The following is a 15,510-nucleotide window of genomic DNA, read 5'->3' as shown; positions in this document are numbered from 1 at the left end:
AGTTAAATGATTTATCCTAGCTTACAAAGCCAGTAAGTGCCAGACGTATGATTCCAAATTGAGCCTTCTAACTCCATTTCTTCTTTTCACTATACCATGCTGTTTGAATGTTTACAGCACGTAGAGCATGGTGATAGACACTGCAGAGGGATAAAGTGAAAACATGACACTTGGCTTCCATGTCTCTTTCTGACCTTTTTTTTCTCCTGTGTCTTGTTTCCCCAACCCTTTGATTTTACAGAGTAGTTGGAGAAGGCTTCGTGGAAGAGGTGGTACTTGTATCATATCTTAAAGGGATCAGAAAAGATTTGGAAAAGCTAGAAGGGAAGTGGGAGGGATTCACCAATGTGAATTCAGTGTGTAGGAAGAGGTGACAGAAAACAGATAAATTTTGAAGATTGATAAGAGAGGTCTAGAACATAGGATGGAAGCACGAAAAGGGGAGGGGAGGTGGTATTATATTGTGTGTGCGCACATGTGCCCACCTGTGCCAGATTGCTTATGCAAACTAGGGTGTCTCTGAGTAACTGGTGACAAATTGTGAGAACATCCCAAGAGTACTGGGGGCCTAGAGAAGAGGACAAGTGGGTGGATCTAAAGACAAGATTTAAAATTTTTTTGAGAGCTTGTTGTTTTACTATTCTACCTGAAAACCTAGAAGCCACTATAGAATATGTAGTGTACTATATCCATAACAGGATTTTAGTCAACTGTGTGGGTGTATCTCTTCTTTACCAAGAAGAGATAAGGAAGGCTGTACCCATAAACATCCTGTTACATCTTTCTGATGTTGTGTGGAAAGTGTCAACAAAAAGTGCATCTCAGAATTTTCCCCCAGTGTTGAAAGGATGATCCTCTAAGTCATCAGGAGCTGAGAAAAGTTCTTAGTCTGGATATAGCTGATCATATCCAAATAGCATTATATTACCATGTTCTTATGTACTTTCTACCAAAATCCATTCATTTTTTTTACTTAGATTTATAGTAAAATCTTAATTGTCTTTCTTTTATTTTTACATTATCTTCATTTCCAAATGTGTGTGTGTGTGTGTTTGTGTTTGTGTGTGTGTGTGTGTGTGTGTGTGTGTGTGTGTAAGAGAGAGAGAGAGAGAGAGAGAGAGAGAGAGAGGGAGGGAGGGAGGGAGAAAGAGAGAGAAACTAACACATCAGCCAATTTTGAAAGTGCATCTAGCATTCAACAGCCATAGTCTCCCATTTGTACAAAGAAAAAAAGTTAAGACCAAGTTTGGTCTTTATAACTATGATATATCCATTTTAAAAAAGCTGTTTCTGTGTATTAGTGCGAATGCTCTGGTCAGATTATTCAACCTGAAAGTTCCCTTTTTTGGGTAGTGGTTGTTGGGGAGGGCTCAAACATGATTTCACTGGTATGAGAAACTTCTAGTGGAGAAACTCATTTCATCCCCAAATATTGGTGAATCATTTGAAAAATATATTCTTAAAGAATTATTTGGGACCTCTGAGAGTTCAAATGACTTGGCTTATATGCGTGAAAGATTACATTCAAACCCTGGAGTCTTTCTGACTCCAAGGCCAGCTCTCTATCTAGTACACCAATGGTTCTCAAACTTTTGGCCTTAGGACTGACCCCTTTATACTCCTAAAAATTACTGAAGATCTCAAAGAGCTTTTGTTTATATGGATTATAGACAATGATATTAACGTATTAGGAAGGAAAACTGACTAGTTTTTAAAAATATTTACTTATTATTTCATTTAAAATAATAGTAACAAGCCCATTATATGCTAAAATATGTAATAGTTCAAGTGAAAAATAACTATTTTCCAAAATAATAAAAACTAGTGAAGAGTGGCATTGTCACATATTTTTGCAAATCTCTTTAATAGAAGACAGTTGGATTCTCATATCTTGTTCTGAATTTAATCTGTTGCTATATGTTGCTGTTACTGAAGCATATGCTGAAAATCTAGCCTCACACAGATTTGTAGTTGGAAAAGGGAGGAGTATTTTAATAGCTGTATGATATCTTCATATTATTATGAAAATAGTTTTAATCTTAACCTCGAAAGGGTGTCAGGGACCCCTAGGGTTTCTTGGGAATTGCTGTACTATGTTATATCTTACTTAATATGGAAACCACTCATAATGAAGCAGGAGGAATCATAGATTCTGTTGAAAGAACTTTTAACCTAAGGAAAAAGCTAGGTGTCATAGTCATAGTGTTGGAGTCAGGAAGACTTGAGTTCACAATCCTACCTTGGGCAACTCATTTAACCTCTTTCTCCCTCAGTTTTCTCATCTATTGAGTGGGGTTAATAATAGCACCTGCCAATCAAGGTTGTGAGAATAGAATGAGATAGTACTTACAGGAAGAGCCAAGATCGCTGTGTGAAAACAGCATCTTACCAGAGCTCTCTCATAAGTTCTGTCAGATTCCTATAAAAAATGTGAATCTGAGCAGATTTGAGAGAGTTTGAAACCACAAGCAGTTTGAGTGAGGCAAATTTCCAAGCCAGGAGAGTCCAAAAGGCAGACTGGACAAATCTGTAGACTGGGAGAGCGCTCGGCGGGTGGAGCTGCTCTGGACAGCACCAGAGCGGTGGTAGCTGCAGAAACCAATGTGTGAGACAGGCTGGGAGAAAGCTGGACACCAGAAACCAGCAGAGATCCCCAGGCCTCCCAACACAGGACGGCAGTCTATGGAAGTGATGAGAGGCAACGGCACAATGCCATTGACCGTGAGACATCAACTCCTGGAGCTTGTAGACCAAAGGTATGAAACACGTCTTCTTGAACTTCCAGGAGACATAATGAACAGGTAAAAGGCTCTAATCCCTTCCCCCTCCCCCCCCACCCCCGACCCAGAGAATTCCTTGGGAAAAAACGCTGGAATAGAGGAGACTGAAGTGGGGCTTCGGTGGCAGAGCAGTGGGAGTTCCTGAGTCCCAGAGGGGCAGAGGCAGCAGGGGTCAACACCAGGAGCCCAGACATACCCTTGCACCCCCAGGGGAAGTGCCAGACACCAGCACACACAGCAAACAGCTGAGACCATTGCTGAAGAGCAACAGTGCTGGAGAGCAACCCCAGGGCAAGAGGAGACTTTGGGCAGCCAGACCCCTCCCCCACACCTCAGGAAACTGAAAGCTATAATTCACAAAGCCAGTAACTAGACTCACAATCCCCAGAATAAGAAACCTGGGACAGAGAGCCCTGAGCCCCAAATGCAGAAATTCATTGTAAAGCCAGGAAAAGGCTGCCCAACATGAAGAAGAACATACACAAAAAAAAAACCGAGGACCATTGACTCTTTTTATGGAGACAGGCATTATCAAAATACCAATTTGGAAGAGAATAGCAATGACACTATACCCACATCTGGTGCCTCAAAAGGGAATGTGAACTGGTCTGAAGCCCAAAAAGCATTACTGGAAGAGCTGAAGGAGGATTTTAAAAACCAAATTAGGGAGGTAAAAGAAAAAATGGAAAAATGGAAAGAAAAAAATATTGACGAAATCAACTCCTTAAAAAATAAGATTGGCAAAATGGCTATGGAGATTCAGTATCTCAATAGAGAAAACGGCACCCTGAGAGCTAAAATCAACCAGCTGGAAAAGGAGACTCAAAAGCAAAATGAAGACAGCAACTCATTAAAAATTAGAATTGAGCAAGTTGAAGGTAATGACTCTATGAGCCATCAAGAAGTAGTCAAACAAAATGTAAAGAATGAAAAAATAGAAAAAAATGTGAAATATCTGATTGGAAAAACAACTGACCTGGAAAATAGATCCAGGAGAGACAATTTAAGAATTATTGGTCTACTGGAAATCCATGATGAAAAAAAGAGCCTTGACAGTATCTTCGAAGAAATTATCAAAGATAACTGCCCAGAGGTCCTAGAACCAGAGGGTAAAATAGTCATTTAAAGAATCCACTGATCACCCCCGGAAAGAGATTCCAAATTGAAAACACCAAGAAATATTATAGCCAAATTTCAGAATTACAAAGTCAAGGAGAAAATACTGCAGGCAGCCAAAAAGAAACAATTCAAATATCATGGAACTACAGTAAGGATCATGCAGGATCTCTCAGCGTTTACATTAAATGACAGGAGAAATTGGAATGTGATATTCTGAAGGGCAAAGGAGCTGGGACTACAACCAAGGATCAACTATTCAGCAAAATTAAGCATAACTTTTCAGGCAAGAAGGTAGGCATTTAATGAAATAAGGGAATTCCAGATCTTCCTGATGAAAAGGCCAGAACTCAATGGAAAATTTGATCTTCAAATACAAAACTCAAGAGAGACATAAAAAGGTAAACAGGGGGAAAAAACCCCCACAAACCTTATTAATCAATAAGGGCAAATCATTTACATCTTTATATAGGATTATATCATCTTATGTGTGTGTGTGTGTGTATATATATATGTCAATCTTGAGAGTAGTACAGCTATTATGACAGTTGAAAGGAATACATATAGACTGTGAATGTCTGTATAAAATAACTGATATAAGGATAAAAAAACATAAGAGATGTAAAGGGAGGGTTATGGGAAAAGAGGTAAGGAGGTAGTAGAAAAGGGAAAATTACATCAAATAAAGAGGCACAAAAACACATTATCGTGGAGGGAAAGAAGGGAGGGAGAAGAGCAGTATTTGAGCTTAACTGTCATCAGATCTGGTTCAAGAAGGGAATAACATACCCTGATAAGTATAGAAATCTAACTTGTCTTACAGGCAGTAGGAGCGGAAAGGGGGAAAAAAAGGGAGGGGAGGGTGGTTAGAAAAGAGGGAAGAAGTAGCAGGGGGAAAAGAGTACGATAAGGGAGGGGAATCAAGAGGGAGGGTAAACTGAGGAAGGCAGCAGTCAAAACAAAACTTTGTTGAGGAGTGGAAGGGGAAAGGGAGAAATAAAAGCATAAACAGGGGGGAAATAGGTTGTAGAAAAACACACAGATAGAAATCATAATTGTGAATGTGAATGGGATGAACTCTCCCATAAAATGGAAGCAGATAGCAGAATGGATTAAAAACCATAATCCTACAATATGCTGTTTACAAGAAACACATTTGAAATGGGAACACACACAGGTTAAAGGTAAAAGGCTGGAGTAAAATACATTGCGCTTCAGCTAAAGTAAAAAAAGCAGGTGTAGCAATCCTAATTTCAGACAAAACAAAAGTAAAGATAGATTTAATTAAAAGAGATAAGGAAGGACACTACATCCTGCTAAAAGGCACCACAAACAATGAAGCATTATCATTGTTTAATATATATGCGCCAAGTGGTATGGCATGCAAATTCTTAAAGGAGAGGTTAAGGGAGTTATAGGAAGAAATAGACAGCAAAACTATAATAATGGGAGACCTCAACCTCCCCCTCTCTGAACTTGATAAATCTAACCTCAAAATAAATAAGAAAGGAGTTAAGGAGGTGAACAGAATTTTAGAAAAGGCAGATATGATAGACCTCTGGAGAAAACTGAATGGAGACAAAAAGGAATATGCTTTCTTCTCAGCGGTACATGGCACATACTCAAAAATTGACCATGTACTTGGGCATAAAAACCTCACAGTCCAGTGCAGAAAAGCAGAAGTAGTCAAAGCATACTTTTAAGATCACGATGCAATAAAAATTATTTGTAATAAAGAACCACGGAAAAATAAGCTAAAAATTAATTGGAAACTAAATAATCTAATTCTAAAGAATGAGTGGGCCAAAGAACAAATCAGAGAAACAATTCATAACTTCATACAAGAGAATGACAATAATGAGACAACATACCGAAACTTATGGGATGCAGCAAAAGCAGTTCTAAGGGGAAGTTTTATATCTCTAAATGCTTACATGAATAAAATAGAGAGAAAGGAGATCAATGAATTGGGCAAGCAACTGAAAAAGCCAGAAAAAGAACAAATTGAAAATCCCCAATTAAATTCCAAATTAGAAATACCAAAAATCAAAGGAGAGATTAATAAAATTGAAACCAAGAAAACTATTGAATTAATAAATAAAACCAAGAGCTGGTTTTATGAAAAAAAAAACAATAAAATTGATAAACCTTTGGTCAATTTGATTTAAAAAAAGAAAGAAGAAAATCAAATTACCAGTATCAAAAATGAAAAGGGTCAATTCACCTCTAATGAAGAGGAAATCAAAACAGTAATTAGGAATTATTTTGCCCAATTGTATGCCCATAAATTTGACAACCTTAGGGATATGGATGAATATCAACAAAAACATAAATTGCCCAGGTTAACAGAAAAGGAAATAAAACTTCTAAATAACCCAATCTCAGAAAAAGAAATTGAGCAAGACATCAATGAACTCCCTAGGAAAAAATCTCCAGGGCCAGATGGTTTTACATGTGAATTTTATCAAACATTTAAAGAACAATTAATTCTTATACTTTGTAGACTATTTGGGAAAATAAGTGAAGAAGAAGTCCTGACAAGTTCTTTTTATGACACAAATATGGTACTAATACCCAAACCAGGTAGAGTCAAAGCAGAGAAAGAAAATTATAGACCAATTTCCCTAATGAATATTGATGCAAAAATTTTAAATGCAATATTAGCAAAAAGATTGCAACAACTTATCATGGGAATAGTACACTATGACCAGGTAGGATTTATTCCAGGAATGCAAGGCTGGTTCAATATTAAGAAAACTATTAGCATAATTGACCATATCAACAACAAAACTAGCAGAAACCATATGATCATCTCAATAGATGCAGAAAAAGCCTTTAACAAAATACAACACCCATTCCTATTAAAAACACTAGAAAGCATAGGAATAAATGGAGCCTTCCTTAAAATTATAAATAGCATCTCCCTAAAACCATCAACAAGCATTATTTGTAATGGGGATAAGCTAGAGGCATTCCCAGTAAGATCAGGGGTGAAACAAGGATGTCCATTATCACGCCTACTATTCAATTTGGTACTAGAAACATTAGCTGTAGCAATAAGAGAAGAAAAAGAAATTGAAGGAATTAGAATAGGCAAAGAAGAAACTAAATTATCACTTTTTGCAGATGATATGATGATTTACTTAGAGAATCAAGTAAAAAACTACTTGAAATAATAAACAACTTTAGCAAAGTTGCAGGATATAAAATAAACCCACATAAATCCTCAGCATCCCTATACATTACTAACAAAGCCCAACAGCAAAAGATAGAAAGAGAAATTCCATTCAAAGTTACTGTAGACACTATAAAATATTTCGGGGTCTATCTGCCAAAACAAACTCAGGGACTATATGAACATAATTATGAAACAGTTTTCACACGAATTAAGACAGATCTAAATAAATGGAAAAATATCAGTTGCTCATGGTTAGGCTGAGCTAATATAATAAAAATGACAATTTTACCTAAATTAATCTATCTATTCAGTGCCATACTACTAAAAACTTATTTTACAGAGCTGGATAAAATAATAACAAAATTCATCTGGAAGAACAAGAGGTCTACAATATCTAGGGAATTAATGAAAAGAAATGCTAGGGAAGGTGGCCTAGCCATACCAGATATTAAACTGTACTATAAAGCAGCAGTCATCAAAACCACCTGGTACTGGCTAAGAAACAGAGTTGTGGATCAGTGGAATAGGATAGGTACACAAGACACAGTACTCTTCGATAAACCCAAAGAATCCAGTTTCTGGGCTAAGAATTCACTATTTCACAAAAACTGCTGGGAAAATTGGAAAATGGTAGGGCAGAAACTGGGCATAGACCAATATCTTACACCATATACCAAAATAAAGTCAAAATGGATTCATGATTTAGGAATAAAGGCTGAAACTATAAGCAATTTGGGAGAGCAAGGAATAGTTTACCTATCAGATTTATGGAAAAGAAAAGAATTCATGACCCAACAAGAGATAGAGAGCATTACAAAATGTAAAATGGATAATTTTGATTATGTTAAATTGAAATGTTTTTGTATAAAAAAAGCCAGTACAACAAAGATTAGGAGGGAAGCAGAAAACTGGGAGAAAATCTTTACAACTAGTGTCTCTAAAAAGGCCTCATTTCTAAATTATACAGGGAACTGAGCCAAACATATAGGAATACAAGTCATTCCCCAATTGAGAAATGGTCAAAGGATATGAACAGGCAGTTTTCAGAGGAAGAAATTAAAGATATCTATAGGCATATGAAAAAATGCTCAAAATCACTCTGATTAGAGAAATGCAAATCAAAACAACTCTTAGGTACCACATCTCTCCTGTCAGATTGGCTAAAATGACAAAACAGGAAAATGATAAATGCTGGAGAGGATGTGGGAAAATTGGAACATTGTTACATTGGTGGAGTTGTGAACTAATCCAGCCATTTTGGACAGCAATTTGGAACTATGCCCAAAGGGCTATAAAAATGTTCATACCCTTTGACCCAGCAATACCACTTCTAGGGTTGTATCCCAAAGAAATCACACAAGTGGGAAAAGGACCCATATGTACAAAAATATTTATAGCAGCTCTTTTTGTAGTAGCTAAGAATTGGAAATCAAGGGGATGCCCATCAATTGGGGAATGGCTGAACAAGTTGTGGCATATGAAGGTAATGGAATACTACTGTGTAATAAGAAATGGGGATGATGCGGACTTCATAACAACCTGGAAAAACCTACACGACATAATGCTGAGCGAGCAGAGCAGAGCCAGGAGAACATTATGCACAACCACAGATATATGGATTCTGTGAGGACTAACCCTAATAGACTTTGCTCTTCTCAGCAACACAAGGTGCATAGACAACTTCAAAGGACTCATAATGGAGCATGCTATCTACACCCAGAGAAAGAACTATGAAGTATGAATGCAGATTGAGGCACACTTTATGCCCGCCTTTTTTTTCCCTTTTTTTTCCCTCTCTTTCGTTTTTGTTTTTGGGTTTTTGGGGTTTTTTTTTGGTTCTGTCCTTTTTCTCCTGATTCATTCCATTGGTCATAATTCTTCTTTCCAAATTGACTAGTGTGTAAATAAGTTCAATATGAAGTTATATGTAGAAGATATATCGGATTCCATGCCGTTTTGGGAAGGGAGGGGAGGAGGGAGAGGAGAAAATCTGGAACTCAAAATTATGTAGAATTGAGTGTTGTAAACTAAAAATAAAAAAAAATTATAATAAAAAAGATAAAAAAAGAGATAGTACTTATAATAGCAAATAGTAAACACCTAGGGGATGTTGTAGACAGAGTGCTAAACTTGGAGTCAGGAAGACCTGAGTTTGAATCCAGTCTTAGACCCTAGCTGGCTGATCCTGGGCAAGTCACTTCACCTCTGTTTCCTCATCTGTAAAAAAGGGATAAAAATAGCACTTTGGTTCCCCAGGTTGTTGTGAAGATCCAATAGGATAATGATTGTAATGTGCTCTGTAAACCTTAAAGTACTTTATAATTGCTAGCTGTTGTTGTTGTTGTCGTCAACCTTATTCAATAAAAATGTCTCATAACTAGTGGCTGTCAAGGTTCATTCCTGCAAATGTGAGCAAAATTATTTGTAATGTACAAACAACTAGGGCAAAAAATTGTTAAGGAAATCTTAAGACCAGATGATCAAGACCCATTTCCAATATTCATCTGTTGCTTTTTGTAGATTTTCTCATGAATGTTAGATGTAAAGGATTCCTGCTTTTTAAAGATATGGTGACATTTTAGCAAGAAGCTTTAACCATGAATTGTTTTGCTTTCCAACTAGCTATAAAAAGTAGGTAGGTCAAATCTTAAGCTATTGACCTGACCCACACCTTTTTATCATTTTCTCTCCTACTGTGTTCATTCCCCCAGATGGTTATTCCACCTCCTTTCCACTGGGGCTGTAAACAGGCCAGAATAGAAATGCCCTACAAATCACATTACAGAGCTCTGAAAAGATCAAAGATGAACACTGTACTGGAAAGATCAAAGTGGTGGTGTCTTCCATATGTATATGAGGCATTAAAATTCTCACACTCTCGAGAAAAAGATTGTAAATGGAGATCTAAAATGGCACAACATGAATCCATTCTTTTGACAAAAATTTCAATGAGAATAGGAAACAGGGCCTACTTAACCCATTCTTGTGACAATTTCAAATATATAATCTTCTTCCCAGCTGCTCAAGCCAAGAAAATGAGTAACAGAGGAGCCTTAAAGTATGGCCTTAGTCTTCTTTCCAGCAGTATATTTCTTCAGAAGTTTGTTTGATTCACAACATCAGACATCATTTGAAGATATTCCTTGTTTCAATTATACTGTGCATAATCTCTCTCTGGCTTTTTCCTTCTTCTTTACTGGGCTTTTGGGAACAAAAATGACATAGAAGATTATAGCCCTCAAGGGGATAACTACAACTACCATACCTTCAGTCTAATGTTTGAATGGATTCATCTTATTGGAATGCATTAGTCTGTTCTTAATTACTTTTATTGGCCAGGGTTATTTTTGATTACCATTTTATTCAAAGACTATATATTTCAAGCCCTTTATTTAAGACAGGCCTCAATCCCTGCCCCCACCCCTACCCCAGGAAATTCAGATGCTAAATTCATAATGGCATCTTGCACCTTTTATCTGGAAAGCTAGCTAGCAGTGCTTTGCAAATAGGAATTAGTTCAGCCATATTACTCTCCATCTTTTGAAAGAAATGCAGGAAAAATGTAGAAATTGATTTCTATAATCCCTTTCCCAGTACACAAACAGCAAGGCCAGAATCCAGGTCCTGATTCCTAGATCTCAATTATTCTCACTTTAACACAGCCCACCTCAACAGAGAAATTGGAATTCACCACCAAGACAGTAAAATTCAACATTTTCTTTCCGTGATCTTTGCTCCTTCTAGCTTCCTGACCATTTATCAGTAACAACCAGTTTCACATTTTAAGGCTTTTCCTTAGCCCAATTCATTCCCTTTTAAAAATGTGCACAGTCGCCACATGTTTCAAAGCAGATAGGAGCAGTTTTTCATTTTTTGGGGTTTTTTTTTTTGATCAGGGGAATTTATTTACTTTTTTTAAAATTAAGTTTATCAATGGCTTTTGTTTTGACACAATAGATACTTCTCCCAGGACAACTCAATAGACTCCACCCCCTACAAAGTACAGCTACTGGCTGAACAAATTGTGGCAGTAATAGGATATTTATAGTGCTATAAGAAATGAGGAAAGAAATGATTGCAAGGAATCCTAAATTGTGTGAATTGACACAAAGTGAAATGAGCAAAACTGGGAGAACAATTCACAGGACAGCAACATTGCAAAGAAAAGGAACTTTGAGACATCTAAGAACTTTAGTAAATTTGGTGACCAACCATATTTCCAGAGGAGCTATGATGGCATGTGTTACTAATGTATTGACAAAGAAGTGATGGACACAAGGTACAGAAAGAGAATTACATTTTAAAATAAGGCCACCACAATGATTTATTTTGCTTGTGTATGCTTATTTGTTACACATGTTTTCCTTTTTTCTCTTGCTTTTTAATTGGGGAGGAAGTGTCATGAGAAAGGGGGCTTAGAAATAGTTATATTCTCCAATAAGAGAGGCACTGAGACAATTTTTTTAAATGCACAGAAAAGAACAGAAGAAAGCACAGATAAGCAATACAATTTTGAAAGTAGCATGTAGAATTTATTCCATACTTTTTATAAAAAGCAATAATATGAAATGGAGATCTATGGCTTCATAGACAATCCTCTTTTGTATTCTGCTGTGTGTATGGAAATTATCTTTATTTTGGTGTTTAAATTCAAACTTTTTAGAAGGAAAGAAGTCCATCCCTAAAAACAGTTTATCAATTGTAAACAGAAAGGAAGGATAAGGAAGACTCCTTTAAGAGTTATATTCAAGCTTTGCTCTGAGTGTTTAACTCCCATCAGCATAAATGGAAGTCTGGCACAAAGATCAAAAATGTGATCCAGTTTAAATTATGGTCCAAGCTATTTCCATTTTTATTCCCTGGGGTTTTAAATGAGACCATCAGCAATGTCACCACATTCTATGAAAACATTGTACCCTATTATGTCGTTCAAGTTTTCAAAATGTTTTGAAATTTCATAACTTTTTACTATCTGTGTATAAAAGAAGTTCTATTGATGCGTTTTGTTTCTATATCACCGTCATTTCCGGGCATAGCCTCCCCTCCCTCCCACCCTCAGTCTTGAACTCTCTCTTGAAACAGTTAAGCCCAACCAACTGATACAACAAGAAATTGTGACAGTATTTGCAACATTCTGATGGGAAAATGGGGAGGGATGGGGGAGGTATGCTTCATTATTTGTCCTCCCAGCCCAAGATTGGTTATTACAGTAACTTAGACTTTGCTTTCCTTTTAGGGTTCTTTTTGTTAATATTACTGTAGACTTGTATATTGTCCTCTTGGTTCTGCTTACTTCACTCTATATTAGGTATATAAACCTTTTTATATTTCTCCAAATTTGTCATATACCTTATTTTTGTACCATACAACAATATTCCCTTGCATTTATATAAATTTTGTTCAGTCATTCCCCAAATGCTGAGAATCCAGTTTGTTTCTAATTTTTTATAGGCTTTATGAGAAACAGCTTTTCATAGTCTATTGACTGCCAGTTTTGGACAAGTTAGGAAGAATTAGGTTCAGTTTCTGCTCCTGACACATATAGCCTGCTTGACCCTGGGTCTGATACATAGTTTCTTAGTGTACCCAAGGCAACCATCTAAGACTACAAGTTGCAGTCAGTCAACAAGAATTTATTAAGCACTTACTATGTGTGAAACACTGTTCTGGGAATACAAATAAAGCAAAGAGAAAGACAATCTCTGCCTTCACAGAGCTTATTTTCCTAATGGATGGGAGCTGGGAAAGGATAGTGGACAAGAGAGAGTAAAGGATGACTTCTGATTGGAGGCTGGTGAAAAATGAAGGAATGGCTAGTCTGGGTGCTCTCCTTAAATGTGTGTTTTGGGAGGAGTCATCAGATCAGGGGGCGAAGCCTTGGACTGACCTCAGGTACTAGTTTCAGAGTAGGTGCTGAACTACACTGGTAGACAAAGTTTCTTATACCAGTGAAATAAGAGGCCAGAATTTTTTAAAAATTGATTTTATATTAAAAAAAGTGCAGAACTCTGATCAAGCAGATCAAGTCCTGTTGTAAGTTATAATGATGCAGATTTTAAGTGCCTGCTTGAAAGTAGCCCCATAGCAGGACAAGTCATGTTAGCTAGAGAATCCCAATTCTAGTTCACACAGAAAAGGGGCTTGTACTTTGCTCTTCTCAGCAATACAAGGTGCAAAGACAACTTACGAAGGAGAGTACCAGCTACATCCAGAGAAAGAACTATGGTGTCTGAATGCAGATTGAAGCACACTTTAGGCTTGCCTTTTTTTTTTTTGGTTCTGTTTCTTCTTTCTCCTGATTCATTCCATTGGTCATAATTCTTCTTTACAACTTGACTATTGTGTAAATAAGTTCAATGGAAAGTTATATGTAGAAGATAATTGGATTCCATGCCATCTTGGGGAGGGAGGGGGAAACGGGGGGAAGTAAATCCAGAACTCAAAATTATGTAGAACCGAGTGCTGTAAACTAGAAACAAAAAATCTCAGAAATGAAAAAAAAGGAAAAGGGGCGTGTAGCTAGAATCATGAACAGGATACTAGAAACCTAGTATCAGGTTTTTAAACTAGAAACTAGAAAAAAAAACCCAGGTTTTTATACTAGAAACAGGATGCTAGAAAACAGGGTACTAGAACCTAGAAAGCATAGCAGTCAGATTGGAGGACATCAACAACATTTAGAATGGATTTAGGTCCTGAGCAGATTGTTTAAGCAGCTAGGTGGCACAATGGATAGAGTGATGGGCCTGGAGCCAGCTGATTTTAAATCCTTCCTTAAACACTTACTTGCTGTATGATCCCGGGCAAGTCACTTGACCTCTGTTTACCTCAGTTTCCTCCTCTGTAGAGTGGGGATAATAATAGCACCTGCCACCCAGGGTTGTGGTGAGAACCAAATGAGATAATAATTGTAAAGTGTTTAGTACAGTACCTGGCACAAAGTAAACACTTTGTGTTCATAGTATACAGATAAATGTTAGTTGCCGTTACTCATGTTTATCATTTAGAAATTCAAAGTGGCCAGCAGGGCTCAGGGAAAAGTGCAGACACAGAGTATTGCGATAGGACAGGGTTCAAACCATCCAAAAGAGAACAGTCTTCAAATCAAATTTGGATAGGGATTTCAGGTACAGCATCTCAGAAGCTGAAACAGGTTGGCAACTCTTTACTACAACACAAGCAGAGACCGTCTGCTCTTTTTCCTGCTTTATTTTATTGTGTTTTAAAGTGTTATTAATTCCTTTAGTTTTTTACATTATAGTCTTTTCCCAATATTCTCCAGTTTCTCTTTTCTCCCCCTCTTAGGCTATTACCATCGAACTGTCCCTTGTAAGAAAGAAAAATGATTTTTAAAAACTGGCTGAACAAATCTCTGTACTCCTGGCCTGGAACTGCATGATAAGTGTGCATAGATAAAGACTGGTAGGTGCAGGACTGCTGCCCAAAGTGAAGCAGCGTTCTTTAGTTGTTAGTATTACAGTTACGGAATATTCCATAGCAAGGACAAATTGATATTTTTTAAGTAACCATCTACATTGGGGTAAGGATGAGGGAGTGATCATATAAAATACCCCACATGATATTGCACTGACCAATATTATTTCAAACCATTAATTCATTATGTTTAGTCCTACCTTAATATCTTAAAACCCTGCTGTAACCAACTACCCATGTAGAATATTGTTCCCAGTTATTCTTATGATACCTCCCATCCTGTCTTACAGGGTATGCCTGTAATAGTTTATATTTGTATAGCATTCTACAGGCTATAAATCCTTGTCCTCAGGGTGATCTTTTTACTGTCAGGCAGTGAGGTGGCTCAGTGAATAGTGTTAGAATTGATATCAGGCAGAACTTCAAATCCTGCCTCAGATATTTGCCAGCTGTGTGGCCTTGGGCAAGTCACTTAACCTCCCTAGGCCTCAGTTTCTTCATCTATAAAATGAGGATTATAATATTACCTACCTTACAGGGTAGATGTGAGGATCCAATGAGACAATATATAAAGTGCTTGCAAACTTTAATCACTTTAATTATTAAATTAAAATATACATGCCAGCTATTATTATCAATCCTGGGAGATAGAGCAAAATATCCCCATTATATAGAGGAAGAAACTTGTGAAACGGGCATAGTAATATTTCTGGTAACTCACTATATCTGATTGTTGGTAGGAAAGACCTTTGTGAATTGTAAAGTCCTAGGTAAATATAAAGTTTGGGCAGCTACGTGGTGTAGTAGATAAGAGTACTGGGCCTGAAGTCAAGAAGACTTGTCTTCCTGAGTTCAAATCTGGACTCAGACACTTACTTGCTGTATGACCCTGGGCAAGTCGCTTAACCTTCTTTGCCTCAGTTCTGCATCTGTAAACTGGAGAAGGAAGTGGCAAACCATTCTAGCATCTTTGACAATAAAACTCCAAATGGGGCCACGAAG

The sequence above is a fragment of the Trichosurus vulpecula genome, chromosome 9, assembly GCF_011100635.1.
Source record: "Trichosurus vulpecula isolate mTriVul1 chromosome 9, mTriVul1.pri, whole genome shotgun sequence".
NCBI lineage: Eukaryota > Metazoa > Chordata > Mammalia > Diprotodontia > Phalangeridae > Trichosurus > Trichosurus vulpecula.
Note: the sequence above shows the minus strand (reverse complement) of the source record.